The sequence below is a fragment of the Bos javanicus genome, chromosome 4 (assembly GCF_032452875.1).
Source record: "Bos javanicus breed banteng chromosome 4, ARS-OSU_banteng_1.0, whole genome shotgun sequence".
NCBI classification, from domain to species: Eukaryota; Metazoa; Chordata; class Mammalia; order Artiodactyla; family Bovidae; genus Bos; species Bos javanicus.
The window spans coordinates 107,788,455-107,806,455 of record NC_083871.1 but is presented as its reverse complement, the minus strand read 5'-3'; the positions used below and the strand labels follow the sequence as shown (position 1 = coordinate 107,806,455).

The 18,001-nt window shown below is 40.5% G+C and overlaps 1 protein-coding gene across 3 annotated transcripts in view; it reads left to right on the top strand.

Annotated features, from left to right (window-relative positions):
- The first annotated feature begins 4,209 nt into the window (after positions 1 to 4,209).
- TCAF1 (TRPM8 channel associated factor 1) overlaps positions 4,210 to 18,001 on the top strand; it is a 51,337-nt gene continuing 37,545 nt past the window's right edge. The window contains exons 1-2 of one of the 3 annotated variants that reach the window (XM_061415003.1): positions 4,210 to 4,363; positions 15,662 to 15,784. The gene's annotated coding sequence lies outside the window, so the exon portion shown is untranslated. Of the gene's footprint in view, positions 4,364 to 15,661; positions 15,785 to 17,775; positions 17,911 to 18,001 lie in introns of those variants that run through there. The other 2 variants (XM_061415002.1, XM_061415001.1) reach the window with 2 other exon arrangements.

Genomic DNA, 18,001 nt, shown 5'->3' with positions numbered 1-18,001 from the left:
ATGATGCTTAAATGCTACTCTCACTCACGTTTCCAACAACCCCATCACTGAGAAATTGTACTAAGGAAAGAAGGTGAGTGTACCAAATGCTAAGTATTCTCACTGATATTACCTAGTTCTGAGTCTGTGGAATGACATGGGAGTAGCCTGGGAAAAAGTCAGAGTACAATCTGAGAGGTAGAAACTTCTCTCTACCTCCACCATGGTCTTGGCAAAGAACAAGGAAACTTGTAGCACTCAAGGCCTTCCAAGGTTCAAACATAAGATGCTCTGAAGAGAGGACACGCTGAGCCCAGGGAAGGAAATCCTGGTGCAGAACACTTAGCAATATTCAGATGTTCTTGTTGTGGTGAAACATTTACCTGAGTAGTTCTTCAGCTTCTTTGTTGAATTCAGTTTAGGCTAAAAATAATACTGTTAGAGAATGAATGTTTGTGTCCCCCAGAATTCATATGTTGAAATCTTAAACACTAATGTGAAGGTATTAGGAGGTAGGGGCTTTGGGAGGTCATTAGGTCATGAGGCTGGAGCCCTCAAGAATGGGATTACTGCCCTAGGAAGGGGATGAAGAAATCTGAGCTTTCTTTGCCATGTGAGGACATCAAGAAGACACTATGAACCAGGATGAGGATTATCACCAGACACCAAATCTACTGGCAACTTGATCTCAGATTGCCCAGCCTTCAGGACTATGAGAAATTTTTGTCATTCAGTTGGTAAATCGCGTCCGACTCTTTGCAACCTGGTGGACTGCAGCGCTTCAGGCTTCCCTGTCCTTCACTGTCTCCCTGAGTTTTCTCAGATTCATGTCCATTGAGTTGGTGATGCTATCTAACCATCTCATCCTCTGCCACCCTTTTCTCCTTTTGCCTTCAGTCTTTCCCAGAAATAAATATCTTGCTTAATTCACCCAGTTGATCTTTGTAATAGCAGCCTAAACTACCTAAGACCGATACCTTTTATATTAAAAATACTATGTACAATATGATCCTCTTTATTATTTTTCCTTTATGCAATGCATTGCTTTCATAAAAATAAGGAAGTCATTATCCTAAAAAAGAGATGGCACTTAATATTTCTTAAAAAAAAAAATTCTACAGTTTAATCAGTCTTCCTCCAGTTTTCTCCCATCCTCCCACTGTTCCTAATTTAATTATATTTATTTCTCAGTGAAGTTCTTACTTAAGACTGAGAAAACTTGATTTCAACCCACAAAATATCCCAAGCATAAGCTTTAAATTTTTTCTTCAGTGGTGTTTGTAATAATTCAATTTTAAACATCTATTTCAGTTCCTATAAGATTTCATATGGAAGATCATATGAGGAGATGAGGAAGACAATGGGGAGAGAAGGAAGCAGCCATAAAGACTCTCCAGGAGTAGATTTATTTATGAGTTTTATCCCAGACTAGAGTGAAGAGTTACAATCAGTGTACTGAAATCTCCCTTTCTGCTGTACAACATAGATCTCTAAGGGGTGGTGAAGGGGAAAACAGCACAAGGAAACACAGGGAGTAAGACCTGTCTTGAGTTCATTCTTTACTTCCATAAAGAAAAGCCCCTGAGAGGGGCTTGTATTCAGGAGTTCCAGCAACAGAGCCATGTGGAGGCTGGAAGCAGTTGAGGCGGGTACGTAGTACTGGACAGCAAGTTCCAGATGAGTAACTCAGGGGAGGGTGGGGCTGTATTAGAGCTCTCCAGAGAAACAGAACCAATAGGACAGACAGGTGAATGGATGGATAGATAGATACATAGATGGATACATAGCTGAAGATTTATTTAATGTTAGGAATTGCTCCCACAATTATGGAGGCTGGCAAGCCTAAAACTCTGTAGGGTGAGTCTGGAAGCTGGAGGCCAAGAGAGTTAATGGTTAATTCCAGTTTGAAAGTCAACAGGCACAACACTCAGGAAGAGCCCACATTTCAGCTGGAGTTTACAGGCAGGGCAAAAAGCCACACGTCCCAGTTTGAAGGCAGGAAGAATTCCCCTGACTCAGGGCAGGGTCAACCTTTGTGTTTGCATTCACAACCTCTGCTCCCTTCTCCTTTGCCTCCTTTACTGAAAACAGGCAAGACTTCGGCACTTCCCTGCCAAAGTCTGCTCTGGCGTTGAAGGGCAGACAAGGGGGCATGACTTCTCAGAGGTTTCCAGATGTGAGCAACCTCCCTCCCAGGCCCAAAGAGGTAGTTTCTGACTACAGAGTCCTTTGAGGGTAGAAGGAAAAGCCAATGTCTGGGCAGGTATGTGCAGTTGAGAGGTGGGGCTGCTGGGGGACCTGGTGGACGCAGATGGGTGTTGAGAGATTGCAGACTTACCCTTGAGCTTTCTCTCTCATTCTCTCCGCCAAGACAGCTGCATTTCTCTCTTGCCATATCCCTGCTCCTCTCAAAAATGGACAGCACACAGGCAACATGTCTGCTCACCCATACTCTCCCCAGACACACCTGCAGAGTCCACCATTTCCGGTTGGGGTTGTTTTTTCTGTGCAATTGGTCACAGAGTTTCAGAGTTAAAATATATCATCCAATTTCTACCTGTATTAAAAAAAAAAAAAAAGGAATACTGAGACACAGGCAACAGAAAGGGTGAGCACGGGTTGGGATAGAGTATGATCACAGGGTTTCAGTACAAAATTCCTGAGGCCAAGATCACTGGCCCTCCAGGCTTTAGGGGGTGTGCGCGCGCGCGCATGTGTGTGTGTGTGTGTGTGTGTGTGTTGGGGGCTGGCAGGAAACAGCCAGGGAAGCCTGTGAACCTCCTCCAGCTTGCAAAAACACAAGCAGACTACACAGACTTCAGCCAGCAAATTCCTGGCCAACGGGGACCCGGCTGTTCTGCTCAGCTCCTCTCCTCCCCCTGCTGCTGCCCCTCACCCCTCTTCCTCTGACATCACCAGCATACCCTTTGCTGACTGGCTCTGGGCCTGGGGAGGAAAGGAGGGCGAGGGGAGCTCTGGCGGACTGAGATCTTGTACTGACCGCCCCTAGGAGTTTAGGAAGTCCTTTCTCACATATGTCACGTGTATGTCAACAACTCTGAGCTCCGAGTAGCAGCAGACTTTTGAGTGGAAGAGAACAAGGCAAGTGTTTTGATAACATGTTCTACCTACATAAAAAAAAAATTATCTGGGGGACAAAGATGAACAATGCAAAAAGGAGGAGATGAACAGAAAGACCGAAGGGAAATGAGCATAAAAAAGGCAGTAGAATTTAGAATTGAGGGAGACCTTTTGGATCCAGGGCACAAAGGAACTAACAGGTCAAACTTGCTCAGAAATAAATAGAAGAGGAGAAGCAGAGAACAGGATGTGACGACAGAAACAGAGGTCCAAGGGATAAGATTGTTGCCTGATGGAGCAAGGGCCCCAAGCCAAAGAATTTGGGCAGCCTCTCAAAACTGGAAAAGGCAAGGAAATGCATAGTCCGCTAGAGGCTACGGAAGGAACAATGAGCCCTGCCTACACCTTGATGTACCTCGCGAGACGCTCGCTCTCTCTCTGGACTTCTGACCTACAGAGCTACAAGATAACAAACGTGTTGTTTCAAGGCACTGAGTTTGTGGTCACTTGTCAGGGCAGCCATAGGAATGGAATGCACACCAGGCTAGTAAGTAGAAGATGAGGCAGGCACTTCAGAGTCCAGGTTTTCAACAGCCATGTCTTTCTTTCTCTGCCTCATGCCCAGTATCTGTCACCTATCCGTTGGTTAGCAAAAATTTTTCATACCTTCCCTTTTATTTGCTTTATAAGACAACTCGTGACATTTTAAAACTATTCAGTGGTTATGAAGATAAGTATCAATAGTCAACTTCCTCATTCTTTCCCTTCTCTCCAAAAAAGCAAAGTGAGATTGATTTCTTCTTATGGAAGAATGTAACTATACCCTCCATTTTAAGGCAACTTTATTCTTTTAATTAAAAATATGCCTAGGACTCATAGACTTAACTTGCCCTTGGAAATAATTGTGCATTATACTTTATGATAATGCATTATCATTTTCAACCTCTCACTAGTTCATAGTCTGACGGATTTACAGCAAATTGCCCTGCTGCACTCCCAGGGCGGGGGCGGGGGTCTCTATCCTGGATGTGAGGCTGCATCTTCCTGCAGAAACTGACACAAAGCGGGACCTCTGCGATTCGGGGCGGTGGGCCAGGCTCCGCCCCCACGGCCGCGGCCGCCAATCAGCTCCCGGGACAGCCTCCTTTGCGTCCCGCCCTGTCCTTTCCACGTCCCTGGACTCGGTCAGCCGCCCAGTCCCTTTTCGCCTGAGGCGCTCTTGCCCCCTGGGAACTGCGGCCGCCCCCTCCTAGCCGGTGCCCTCTGCCCCCAACCCGCGCTGCAGGGAATAACGGGGCTAAGGGTGAGTGTGGGCCCACGATGGGTTCTGGACAAGAGAGGCCTGGCGGTGACACAGGCCACAGCGCGGGTGGCCGCGCGGGGAGACGGGCGTCGTGGGGGGATGCCCGGGACGTGCGTTTGTGTGGGGTCCGGGAGGCGTGGGGACTGCCACGGGGCTTCTGCAGTCTTCGAGGGGAGGGCAGCGGACGAGTCCACCGGGAGTTGCTTGCTGTTTACCTCTCGGCCCCTTCCATGGTGAATCCCAACGGCTCCATCTCAGTCCCCTTCTTGGTGCATTGTTATTCACCTTTGCTTGTCTGGGGATAAGGGACCCCCTGATTTTCTTGTGCTTTTTTTGCGCTCCCGCAAGGAGCCATGGAGATCTGAACCGAAAGGAACCTTGGAGGCGATGCATTTCGCCTCCTGGGGACTTGCTCTTGAATTCTTTGGGGGTAGCTGGCTTCTGCAGAAACCCAAGGTGAAAGTCCTCTCCTCCCTCAAGTGCTCCAGGCGCCATCCGGAGCTGAGTGTGTCTGCGGCAAAGGAGGAAAGGGCGAGGGGCGAGAGAGTGGGTGCGGGGAACCGGGTGGACAGCTTCGCCTGCAATGCGTTGGGCCTGAGGCAGTCAGTGCTGAATTCAGCAGTTCCCAGGTAAACATCCCCCAGCTGGCCACTGAGTTGGCTCATCCTGCAATGGCGAGGCCTTTTGTGTAGGAGAAAAAGATTTACGAATCAGATAATCTTGGAAACTTCTTGGAAGAAGTGCCAGTCCCAACTAGACTTAAAAGGGCAGAATGAATCTGTCTAGCTGACCAACCACCCATCCATCCTTCCATTCCTCAAAATATTTATTTGTGAATTGACTTCACTTCAATACTTTGCTTTCTTTTTTTCTTTGGTTTGATTTTTGTAAACATTAATAAAAGATGTGCTTACATGCTAAGTCGCTTCAGTCATGCCCAGCTCTTTGCGACCCCATGGACTATAGCCCTTCAAGTTCTTCTTTCCATGGGATTCTCCAGGCAAGAATACTGGAGTGGGTTGCCATTTCCTTCTCCAAATAAAAGATATATAAAACATACAAAGTGAATGCCTGACCTTCTCCTAGGTCAAGAAATAGAACATAGCTTAGAAGCTCCTCTGTATCCTCAGTCATGCCCATCCTTCTCTCTTCTCTGAGATATAATATCTATGCTGACTTTTGTATTAATCATGTCCTTGCTTTCCTTGATTGTTTTTTAGTTGCTTAAGTTGTATCCGACTCTTTTTTGCATGGACTGTACCCCACCAGGCTCTTCTGTTCATGGGATTTCCCAGGCAAGAAGACTGGAGTGGGTTGCCATTTCCTTCTCCATGGGATCTTCCCAACTCAAGGATCAAACCCACTTCTCCTGCATTGACAGGCAGATCTTTACTGCTGAGCCACAAGGGAAGTGTCTAATATATTCCAAAATCATATATATGTGTTGGCTTTCCCTATTTTTTACTTTCATATTAATGGCATTATACTATATGTATTCTTGGGTTTTTGAGGTTCACCCCTGGTGATGATTTCTTCATTTTCACTGCTTATAGTTTGAGTAGCATCACCAGCTCAATGGACATGAATTTGAGCAAAGTCTGGGAGATAGCGAAGGACAGGGAAGCCTGGCATGCTACAGTCCATGGGGTTGCAAAGAGTTGGACACAACTTGGCATTGAACAGCAACATACTTTATCCATTCTACATTTATTGGCTATTGCTCATTTGGGATTTGTATTATTAATAACTATCTATTGCTATATAACAAATTACACCAACACTTAGCAGCTTAAAACAGCAAAACAAACAGAAATGCTGTATCTCACAGTTTCAATGGGTCAAGAATTCAGGAGGAGCTATGCTGGGAGTCTGACTCACTGTCTCACTGGCTATAAGCAAGATGTTGGCTGGGGCTATAGTCATCTCAAAGCTGGCTGAAGGAAATCCCCTTCAAGCTCACCTAATATGAGTGTTGGCAGACCTCTTGGCCTCACTGGCTTTGGTTGGACACATCAGTCCTTTGCCACATGGGCCTCTGCATAAGACCTGGTCATACCATGGCAGTTTGCTTCCACCAGTGTGAAGCTTCCAGACACAAAGACAAGACAGAGTCTATTTGTAATCTAAATTCAAAAGTGACATACCATCATTTTTGCCATCTTCTTTTTATTGGAAGTGAGTCACTAGTTCCAGCCCAAACTCAAAGTGAGAAGGTTACACAAGACCTCATGAATATCTGGAGGCAGGGATTGTTAGGTCTCATTTTCCATAGTGGCTCAGAGAGTAAAGCATCTACCTGCAATGCAGGAGATTGGGGCTCAATCCCTGGGTCGAGAAGATCCCTAGAGAAAGAAATGGCAACCCACTCTAGTATTCTTACCTGGGAAACCCTATGGACAGAAGAGCCTGGTGGGCTACTGTCCATGGGGTCGAAAAGAGTCGGACACAATTGAGAGACTAACATATACACACACACATACACTACAAGGGATATTAATAAATAATGCCCTCTAACTATCTTGTACGTGCCTTCTGGTTCACTCTTGTTCCCTAGAGTGTACACTCAGGTTATACTACTAGGTTATAAGATTTCTTTATATTCAACTTTATTAGGTGATTGATAAACTGTTTCCAAAGTGTTAGGCCAGCTTGCACTCTCCAGCAACAGATGAGAGTTCCTCTATTTACACATATTTGTCACAATTTGGCATTATCAAATTTCATTTTTAGCCAGTTTAATAGGCATGAATTAGCATTCTATTTTTATTTTAATTAGCATTTCTCTGATAACTAATGAAACTGACCATATTTTTATATAATGATGAGCTATTGTGCTTTCTCTCTGGGAAATTCTGCTTCCTGCCTTTTATTCATTTTCATATAGGGTTGTTTTTCTTATTGTCTTATTGGAATGCTTTCTTTATACAATCTGGATGTTAATCAATACCTAGTTAACTGTACATGCTGCAAATATCTGCTTTTAGTTGGTGCTTAGCTTTTCTTTCTTTGTATGTCTTTCTATCTCTGCCAGTGAATTAAGTTTGAATTTTAATTTCAATTTTACTTTACTTTTCTCCAAAAACTTTTAAAGTTTTGAATTTGGTAATGTCGTAATCCACCTGAAAGTTTCTTGTTATACTATTTACTCCATATGAACAATCAACTGTCCCAGCACCAGTGATCTATATGAATCACGTTTTTCATATATGCATGAGTTTCTTTTAAACTGCCTGCTCTCGTTCTTTATCTATTTGTCTAACTACCAATACAAAATTGCTTTTAACTACAGTAGTCTTATAATAAATCTTTAAATCTGGTAGGAAATATTCTCCTACATCCTTCTTCTGGTTCAAGGGATTTTTTAAAAATCAATTATTGGAGCTTTGACCTTCCATATAAATATTTAAACAAACTTGTCATGTTCTTCAAAACAGGAAACAAGCAAGGAGTTTGAATTTTTATTGATATTGCATTAATTCTATGTATCAATTTGGGGAGAAATGGCCTCTTCAGGGTGAAGTTTTCCATCTATGAACTTGGTATATAATGCCATTTATTTAGCTTATCACTATTTTTTTTTAGTGTTGTGTATGTTTTTTAATATTTTTCATTGTTCCCTTTTGCTCACTTCTGTTAACTTTATTTCTAAGTACATTATATTCTCACTGCTATTATAAATATTTTGCTTTATAAAGATTATATTTTGTAGCCCATTGTTTGTTTCTGGTGTATAGAAATCCAATTGCCTTTTATATGTTGTTTATGTATCAAACATGATAACCTGCATTAATAATTCTGAATTTGCCTATAGCATCACATTTGCTACAAAAGCAGTCATATGTTCTGAAAATAATAACAGTTTTGTTTTTTCTTTTCTAATCCTTACACTTTCAGTTCCTTTTTCCTGTCCTATTACATTGGCTAAGACTTCCAGTGTAATGTTAAATAAAAGTAGGGAGGGGCATCTTGTTTTATCCTTAAGATAATAAAGTAAAAGATGTCACTGTATCAGCCTTAAATATTGCATTCAGGATGGTTATTTTGTAAATGCTTTGTCCAATGATAAGAAAGTTCAGTTCTTCTTTTGGTAAGCATTTTTATTGTGAGTAAAATGTTTTGTTGAATGCTTCTACTATGGGTATTGATTTTCTCATATTAATTTTTTCTCTAAGTATGTTATTTTGGTGAGGTTCAGTATTCAATTTTTAATATTAAATCAACTTTACATTCCTGGAATAAACTATGCTAAATATGTGATAACTTTTATATGTAGATATAATGATAAACATTAGATATTTGCATCTATATGTGGAAATTGAGATTAGCCTGTAAATATTCTTTATGGTACTAACCTTACCTGTTGTCAATATCTTTTCATAAAATAAGATGAGTAGTATTCTCACTGTTGCTGTTTTCTGGGAGAATTTGTGCAAGATTGGAATTATCTGGTCAAATATTGCTTCAAATCACCAGCAAAACACTCAAAGTTTGGAATTTAGTTTGTCAGAGGTGATTAAACTTGTTCATCCAATTACTTGAAGGATTATAGGACTATTTAGGTTTTCTTATGGAGTCAGTTTTCATGAATTGTATTTTCCAAAATATTTAACCAAAGTTAATGCAACAGATTTTATATATTTCCTTTCTCTTTTTGGTTTGATTAATTTTGCCAGAACTTGGAATACTTTGTTCACATACACATACATCTGTTCACATACACATACAAAAAAAAAACCCTGTCTGTTCTCTTAATTATTATCTATTTTATTACTTCTTCCTGCTTTCTTTGAATTTCTGTTATGTCTTTTCTGAGCTTTTAAGGTGTATGCTTAGCTCGTTAATTTTGAGCTGTTGTTCTTACATAAGCTCTTCAGGCTATAAATTTGTGTCACTGCTGTTTAGCTATATCTCACAAGATTTGAAATGAATATTTTGCTATCATGCTTTAAATATTTATCATTTCCATTATGGCTTCTTGTTTGAGCCATGAATTTTTTAAAATGTGTATTTTAGTTTACAATCTCTTCAGAAAGAATATTTTATCATCTTCTAGTAAATGTTGTCTAGCTAATTTATAATTAATTCAGAGAATTATGATACCAATTCCTTTGGACTATTGAAGTCAGCTTTATAACCTAGCAAATTGTCAGTTTTATTTGCTTGAAAATAATGTGTGGCCTCTAATTATATAATGTCTTATATATTCCTTTAAAACAAGTGTTTTAATTATGCAATCCATATGTGCCATACCTTCACCAATTTTTTATCTGCCTGAATTATCAATTACAAAAACAGATACATTAAAATCTTTCACTGCTATGGTGAATTTTAAAATTTCTCATTGTAGATCTCTTTATCAAAAGTTCTTGCACAACATAGGAAACCATAAATAGAATGAAAAACAAACCCACAGAATGGGAGAAAATATTTGCAAAACATGCTACCGACAAGGGATTACTTTTCAAAACACAAACAGCTCATTCAGCTTAATATAAAAAAACAATCTATTCAAAAAATGGACAGAATATCTAAATAGATGTTTCTCCAAAGAAGACATACAGATGACCAACAGGCACATGAAAAGAAGCTCAACATCACTAATTATTAGAGAAATGCAAATCAAAGATACTATGAGATAGCACCTAACACCATTCAGAATGGCCATAATCAAAAAGTCCACAAACAATAAACGGTGGAGAAAGTGTGGAGAAAATGGAACCCTTGGTTGTAAAAAGCACTGCAATGAACACAGGGGTGCCTGTATCCTGTCAAACCATGGTTTTCTCTGGATATATGCCCAGGAGTGTGATTGCTGGATCATATGTTAGCTCTATTTTAGCTTTTTTAAGGAACCACCATACTGCTCTCAATAGTGGCTATACCAATTTACATTCCCACCAACAGTGCTAATATAGTTTACCATTTTCTTTTGGTGAGAACAATTAAGATCTACTGTCTTAGCAAATTTCAACTATGTTATACAATATTGTTAATTAATAGTCCTTGTGCTATACATTTGATCTCCAGAACTTACTCAACCTGAATATCTGAAATTTTGCAATCTTTAATCAATATTTCCTCATTTCCAACCTCTCCCCAGCTCCTAGTAATCACCATGCTACTCTCTGCTTCTGTAAGTTCAACTGTTTTATATTCCACATATAAATGAAGTTGGTACAGTATTTGTCATTCTGTGCCTGCATTATTTCAAAATTTAACAAAATGCCTTCAAGGTTCATCCATTTGTCACAGATAGCAAGATTTCCTTTTTTAAAATAGCTAAATTAATTCCATTGTGTATATATACCACAGTTTCTCTATCCATTAATCCATGTGATAGACACTTATCAGACGGATTAATGAATAAAGTTGTTTCCATATCTTGGCTACTGTGAATAAAGCTGCAATGAATGTGGCAGTGTGGATATTATTTCCAGATACTGGTTTTATTTTCCTTTGAATATACACCCAGAACTAGGCTTGTTAATAAGATGGTAGTTCTATTTTTAATTTTTTGACAAGTCTCTATGCTGTTTTCCACAATTACTGAACCAATTACACTCACACCAACAGTGCACAAGCTGTCCCCTTCCTCCTTACCCACACCAACCCTTGTCATCTCTTGTCTTTCTGATAGTAACGCTTCTTACAGGTGTGAAGTGGTATCTTGTGGTTTAGCGTTATACCTCCATGATGATTAGTGGATTTGAGTACTTTTCCATATATCTGTTGGCCATTTGTATATCTTCTTTTGAGAAATGTCTATTCAGGTCCTTCGTTTATTTTTCATTGAACTACTTATCTTCCTGGCACTGAACTGTTTGCATTGCGTATGTATTCTGGATATCATTAACTCCTTATTGGATATATGGTTTGCAAATATTGTCTCCTATTCTGTTGGTTGTCCCTCTACTCTGTTGCTTCCCACCCTGTAGACACTTTTTAGTTTGACATAGTCCCACTTGTTTACTTTTGCTTTTATTGCCTGTGCTTTTGGGGTCATATCCAAAAATTTATTGTGCAGCCCAGTGTTAAGCTTTTTCCTATGTTTTCTTCTAGTAACTTTACAGTTTGGGATCTCATGTTTGAGTTTGTAATGCATTTCGAGTTGCTTTTTGTATTTGGTATGAGGGAAGCATTCAACTTTGTTTTTCTGCATGTGAATATCCAATTATTCCAACACCGTTTATTGAAGAGACTATCTTTTCTACACCGTGTGTGCTTTGCACATTTGTTGAAGGTCAGTTGACTATATGGTTATAGGATACAAAATCAACTTAGAAAAATCGGTTGTGTTTCTCTGCATTAACAGCAATTTAGCAATTTCCTGAAAGGGAAATTTTAAAAAGAATCCCATTTATAATAGCATCAAATCAGTAAATATTTGGGAACCACTTTAACCAAAGGCAAGTAGGTGGCCCCGTGGTAAAGAATCTGCCTGCCAATGCAGGAGATGCAGGAGATACAAGTTCGATCCCTGGGTAGGGAAGATCCCTTGGAGTAGGAAATGACAACCCAGTTCAATATTCTTGCTTGGAAAATTCCATGGATAGAGGAGCTTGGTGGGCTACAGTCCATGGGGTCTCACAGAGTCAGACATGATTGAGCACACACCCAACAACAACAGTTTAACCAAGAAGGTAAAAGATCTCTACAATGAAAACTATAAAATGCTGATGAAAGTAATTGAAGACACAGATAAAAAGATATTCTGTTTATGGATTGGAAGAATTAATAATGCTGGATTGTCTCTGATTGCAAATTTATATATAGAAAAGCTTAATAAATGAATTTAGTCATCTGCAAACAGACATATCTATAGATAAAAATAATTTAGCTTCTTTCCATTTTGGATGGCATATGTTTTTCTTACCTTGTTTCTCTGGCTAGAACTTCGAGTACTATATTGGGAAAAAAAATGAGGGACCCCTTATCTTGTCCCTGATCCTGGAGGAGAAACTTTCAATCTTTTACTCTTGAGTATGATAACTATAGGCTTGTTATATATGGCTTTTATTATGTCGATGTATATTCCTTCTATATCCAGTTGGTTCACAATTTTTGTCAAGGAGGGTTGTCACCCTCCGCCTGGGTGACAAAGTCAAATGCTCTTTCTGCATCTGCTGAGATGATTTTATATTTCATTTTGTTAGTTGAAATGATTTCCAGATATTGAAAAATCCTTGCATACCTCTAGTAAATCCTAACTGATGATGGTGTATGATTTTTTTAATGTACTGTTGGATTCACTATGGTAATGTTTTATCGAGGATTTTTACATCTATATTCCTCAAGGATGTTGGCCTGTAATATTCCTTTCTTGTAGTCTTGTCTGACTTTGGTATCAGGGTATGTATAAGGCTCAAGGCACAAATTCCAGTGTGTCTTGCAGCTGTGCTATTGTTATTGTATATTTTTATGCTTTTATATCCCATAAAATGCTTTTGTTTATTTAAATAGTCAATATTGACTTACATTTGCCTATGTATTTACGCTTTCCAGGATTCTTGATTCCTTTCTATTGTTATGTACTTCCATCTGGGGTCATTTTTCTTAATCTTGAAGAACTGCTTTTTATATTGTATTGCTAGCAAATTCTCTGAGCTTTTGTTTATCTAAAATTGTCTTTATTTTGCCTTCACTTTTTGAGGGATATCTTTGCTATGCACGGAGTTTTAGGTTGGCAGATTACCTTTTTTCTTTTTTTAAAGCAATACCACTGTGTTCTGGGTTTCTATCATTTCATTTGAAAAGCCATATGCATTATTGTTCCTCTAAATGGAAATCATCCTTTATTTCTCACTAACTTACAGATTTCCTCTCTAAGATTGGTTTTTAGCATTTGATTATAATCTGCCTAGGTGTCGTTTTCTCTTTATTTATTCTGCTGATGGAATGAGGAGAGTTTTCTCAATCTGAGTTTTGATGTTTTTCAGCCCTTTGGGGAACTTTCCGTCATTAATCATCAGTATATTGCTTCTGTTTCATTCTTTCTCCTTTTCTTCGGGGAGCCTAATTACACGTCATCACCTTTTACTTTGTCTCATAATTCTTATTATATTCTTTCTATATCTTTTCATCTCCTTATGCATCATCCTTTCTTTCCTCTGTGTGTTATTTTTGAATAGTTTCTACTGATTCCTGTTGCAGTTCACCAATTCTTTGGTCATGTGTATTTGAATTCCTGATTTCAATGATTATTTTTATTTCTAAAATTTCTATTTTAACATTTTATCAGTTTTAATTCTATACTGGAATTCTCCAGCCTGTTTCTCTTATTTTTGAACACATTTCATTAATCACAGTTATTTTAAATTCAGTTTCTGTCTAAGAACTCAAATGCCTAAACCACTTGTAAGTCTGTTTCTATGTTTTGTTGTTTCTCTTGAGTTCTTTACAATTCATCCTTATTTTTAGCCTCCTTCTAAATTTTTGATTAGACACAGACATCACGAATGAAAAATCAGGAAGTTCTAGTTGATGTTATTTTTTTCCAAAGAGGATTTTATTTTATTTTTTTGAGGTGGGAGACAGATAAAGTAACAGAAGATTACTTTGATAGTATCAAAGGTTAGTTTATGCTTTCTTAGAACTGATCCATTTCAGATTTTTCTTCTACCCAAGAGCATAGACCTTACGTCTTATGCATTGTTCTTAATCATATGCCTTGCTTTTTCTCACCTCTTAACTGAAAGCAGAGTGTTGGTAAGAATCACTTTGATGGGGCTTGATCTCCATATTTCCATAAGACTAGAACTACTGAAATGACTGCTCAGTTGATTGGCATTTTAGCCACTATTTTCTGCAAGTTTTTTGGGTCTCTCCCTGTGCATGCATAGCTTAGAAATCAGTCAGTGACTTAGGGAAATTTGTACATAGATTTTTAGATTTACATCTCTGAGATTTCTTCTTGTCTGAAATTTTACCTTTTGAGTTCCAGTTCATTTGGTAATCTTGAACCAGTAAGACTGACACTTCCTGCTTGGCCTCAATTATCCTGCATTGTGAACTGGAAAATGCTCTAAAAAAATAAAGCCATAGCAAGTATACAGTTCATATCCTGTGTTTTCCTTGCTTCAGGATTGTAGCGTCTCAAGTTCTGTTTATATTGTTTGCTCTTCAAAGTCTTCCCTTGTTTCCTATATTTTACCCAACTTTTATTGCTGTTTTTAATGGAAGAGTTGTTCCAAAACAAGGAATTTTCTCAGTGATAGAACAGAAAGTCTCTCATCATTTTGTCTTAACATCTCAGATTATTTAGCTAAGATTATTTTATCACTTCTTGAGATATATCCTTTAGGATTTCTTTTAAAGCAGACCTTTTGATGATAAATTCTCAATATTTGTTGGTCTGAAAACATATTTAAGACTCTTATAATAGAAGATAGTGACAGGCTGGCGGTAGGCGTGAGAAAGCAGGGAAGGGTAGGTTTTGGGTAGCTTCCAGGATGGTATGGTGCTACTTTGAACATTCTAGTACATGTCTTTTGGTGGCATATGTATGCATTTCTGCTGGATATATACGTTGAGTGGTTTTACTAAACAGTCTTATTTTTTTACTTCAAAGTATTTTTTTAACGTTTAAAAAATACAAAATTTCTAGAGGAAAAAATGGCACCCCACTCCAGTACTCTTGCCTGGAAAATCCCATGGATGGAGGAGCCTGGTGGGCTGCAGTCCATGGGGTCGCTGAGGGTTGGACACGACTGAGCGACTTCACTTTCACTTTTCACTTTCATTCATTGGAGAAGGAAATGGCAACCCACTCCGGTGTTCTTGCCTGAAGAATCCCAGGGACGGGGGAGCCTGGTGGGCTGCCGTCTCTGGGGTCGCACAGAGTCGGACACGACTGAAGAGACTTAGCAGCAGCAGCAGAGGAAAAAAAACTACCTGTCAACCCTTCCCACTTTCTAAGGTAGCCAAATATATCCTTATTTTTCCTGTTAGAAAAACAGAAACGTACTAAAGTAGGATCATTAATGTTTCACTGAAACAGCTTTATTATTTTATATAAAGATCTATCATTATTTATTAACCAACTCGCTGGCTGGTAAACAGTCTCATGGATTTCTTTTTTGACAAATTGCCCTGCCTCCCTGCCAGGGCTGGGGCAAGGGTCTCCATCCTGGATCAGCGGCGGCATCTTTGCGCAGAAACACACAAAGCGGGGCCTCTGCGGTTTGAGGGGCGGGGGGATGTCGGCCAGGCTCCGCCCCAACCGTTGCGTCCGCCAATCAGCTACCGGGACGGCCTCCTCCTCCCTCCCCCATTCCCACTGCGGCCCACCTTCACCCGCAGGTTCCACCGCCGTCTCCCCCAGTTATCAAATCCTGGACTGTGTGCCCCCTCTTCGTGTCACACCTCTGCAGAGGAGCCCCTTCCCCCTCTGAAGTAGCGGGTGTGGATATTGCTGGACAACGGGTGAGTCTTGTACAGATAAAGTTTCTGGCCACGGAGCACAGACGGAGGTCCCTGCGGCTGGGCTGGGCTGGGAAAGGGAAGCGGCCGGGGGCGTGGGGACAGTGAGTCCAGCGGGGCTAAGAAAGCGATCGGGTGTTCGGCCTGAGACCACTTGGGCCTAATAAGCCAGACATCTTTCAAAGAGGATTCCCTGAGGTTTCTCCATGTCTGTTTCTGGCTTTTGTTTTTTTCCTCCTACTATTCTGGCCCTTATTTCTTTAGTGCTGTATTTCTCGTCCAGGAAGGTAGCCATCGAGAGTCTAATGCATCCTTGCCCTTTCCAAACATTTTTCATAATAGACTCTCAAAACAACAGATAAGCACAGAAAACAACACAGCAGATTTATCAGATCACCTTTCCTTCAGCTCCCTCTTTCCCTCTCAACGTCAATCCCTCGTTCCCTCTGTGTATCTCTTTTTAAGAAACAATATGAGGTTTAAAGCCTTTTCCCCACCAACTCTCACACCGCCATCCTCAGAGGTAAGTTAGGTTGTATCCCTCCCATGTATAGTTTTGTCCTTCTATTATTTATTTGTATGTAAGTAATATATGCATTCTTGTTTTGAATTTTACATTTTTTATGAAACTCCGTGTTTTGGGGTTTTATATTGGTGCTACTAATCTTGGTATTTCAGACCCAAAACGGTCTTAACAAACAAGTCAGCCACCCTTCCTGTTTAGCTGAGAACCCTGGCCCCTGGAGAAGGTAAAAGACTTCCTTGCCATCACCCCTCCACTGAGCAGGATCCTGAATTTGGGATCCCTTAATTTCTGGTGTTACCTCTATGTAAATCCTGCCAGTGAGCTCAACTAACATACATGATCCTATTGAATATTGTTCATACAATTCAATTTAGGAAAAGGGGGTTGAAGGGAGATGGGGAGAGAAAAAATGACTTGGATTTGGACCAAAATCTTACTCAAGGTTAAAAGGTATGCATTTTCCTGAAACATTGTATGCTATCAAATATTAGGATGACCAGAGTATTTATTTTATTTAACAAGCATTCATAGTCTTACTGTTTGCCAGACATTGATCTAAGAACTTTCTGGTATTCACTCACAGATTTAAGCCTTGGACTGTAACATAGGTACCAATTTTATCATCCCCATTTTATAGGTCATGACACTGAGGCACAGAGAATTAAGTAACTTGTGCAAAGTCACCTAGCCCGTAAACTATAGCACTAAGATGGATTCCGTATCATCTGGTGACAGTCTGAATTCCTAACCATTGTATAGTACCACCTGAGCTCGGCGAAGTCACCACACAAAGTAGGAACTTGCAGTTCTGAGAAGGGACAAGCAACTGTCAGCTGGTCATCAGAAAGGACTTCAAGAAAGAGAGAGGACTTGAAAGGTACACAGAATAAATTTCAGCCAATTTTGGTAGCTTGACATATAATATATTCTTATTTTTAATTTACAAAAGTAACACATAACCGTACATATGATGCAGAAGTATGTAAAAATTGCCCTTCGATATTCCTCAGATTAAACAATATTAGCAGGGAGAGATGAATCTGTCCTTTCACGCACCATAATACAAATATACGCAAGACTGCTTTTTATTATAAAGACGAGAGCCTATTGAACAATTTCTACCACTTTTATTTTTCCCTAGGCAATACGTCCAGTACTTTCCTCCTACGAATTGGAGATCTAAGCTTTTCATAAGCATTGAATAATATTCTGTAGGCTGTATCCTATGGTTTGTTCAGCCTTTTCCTCTACTAATGAATAGTCAGAGAAGTATATGTCTTTATTAAAACGGCCACCCCCACTGTCCGGATGGGAGCCACCGCAATGCCAAGCCCACTGGGCCGGCGACACAAAGAAGTGCTGTACCCTGCCAAGCGTCGCCCCTAGGGCTCGCGGCCCCGCCCAGGAGGAAGCGGGTTGGGGGGGTGGGCGGCGGGGAGGAGACTGGTCGGGAGCCCCTCCCCTCCTCCCCCTCGGGCTCCGCCCAGCTCGCTCGCCCAGAGCTGTTTGCGAGGACGTGCCTTCCCCGCAGAACCAAGGGCCCCTCTGTGCACGCATCCTTGCTTGCTCCAGCTGCCTCCGTGGAAGCTGCAGGGGCGACCTGGTGAGTGGCCCTCTCCTAACACCCCGCAGGCCGGACCAGGGGCGGGTGGCCGTGCGCTGAGATCGGTAGGGGGAGGCAGGCGCCGGAGGCC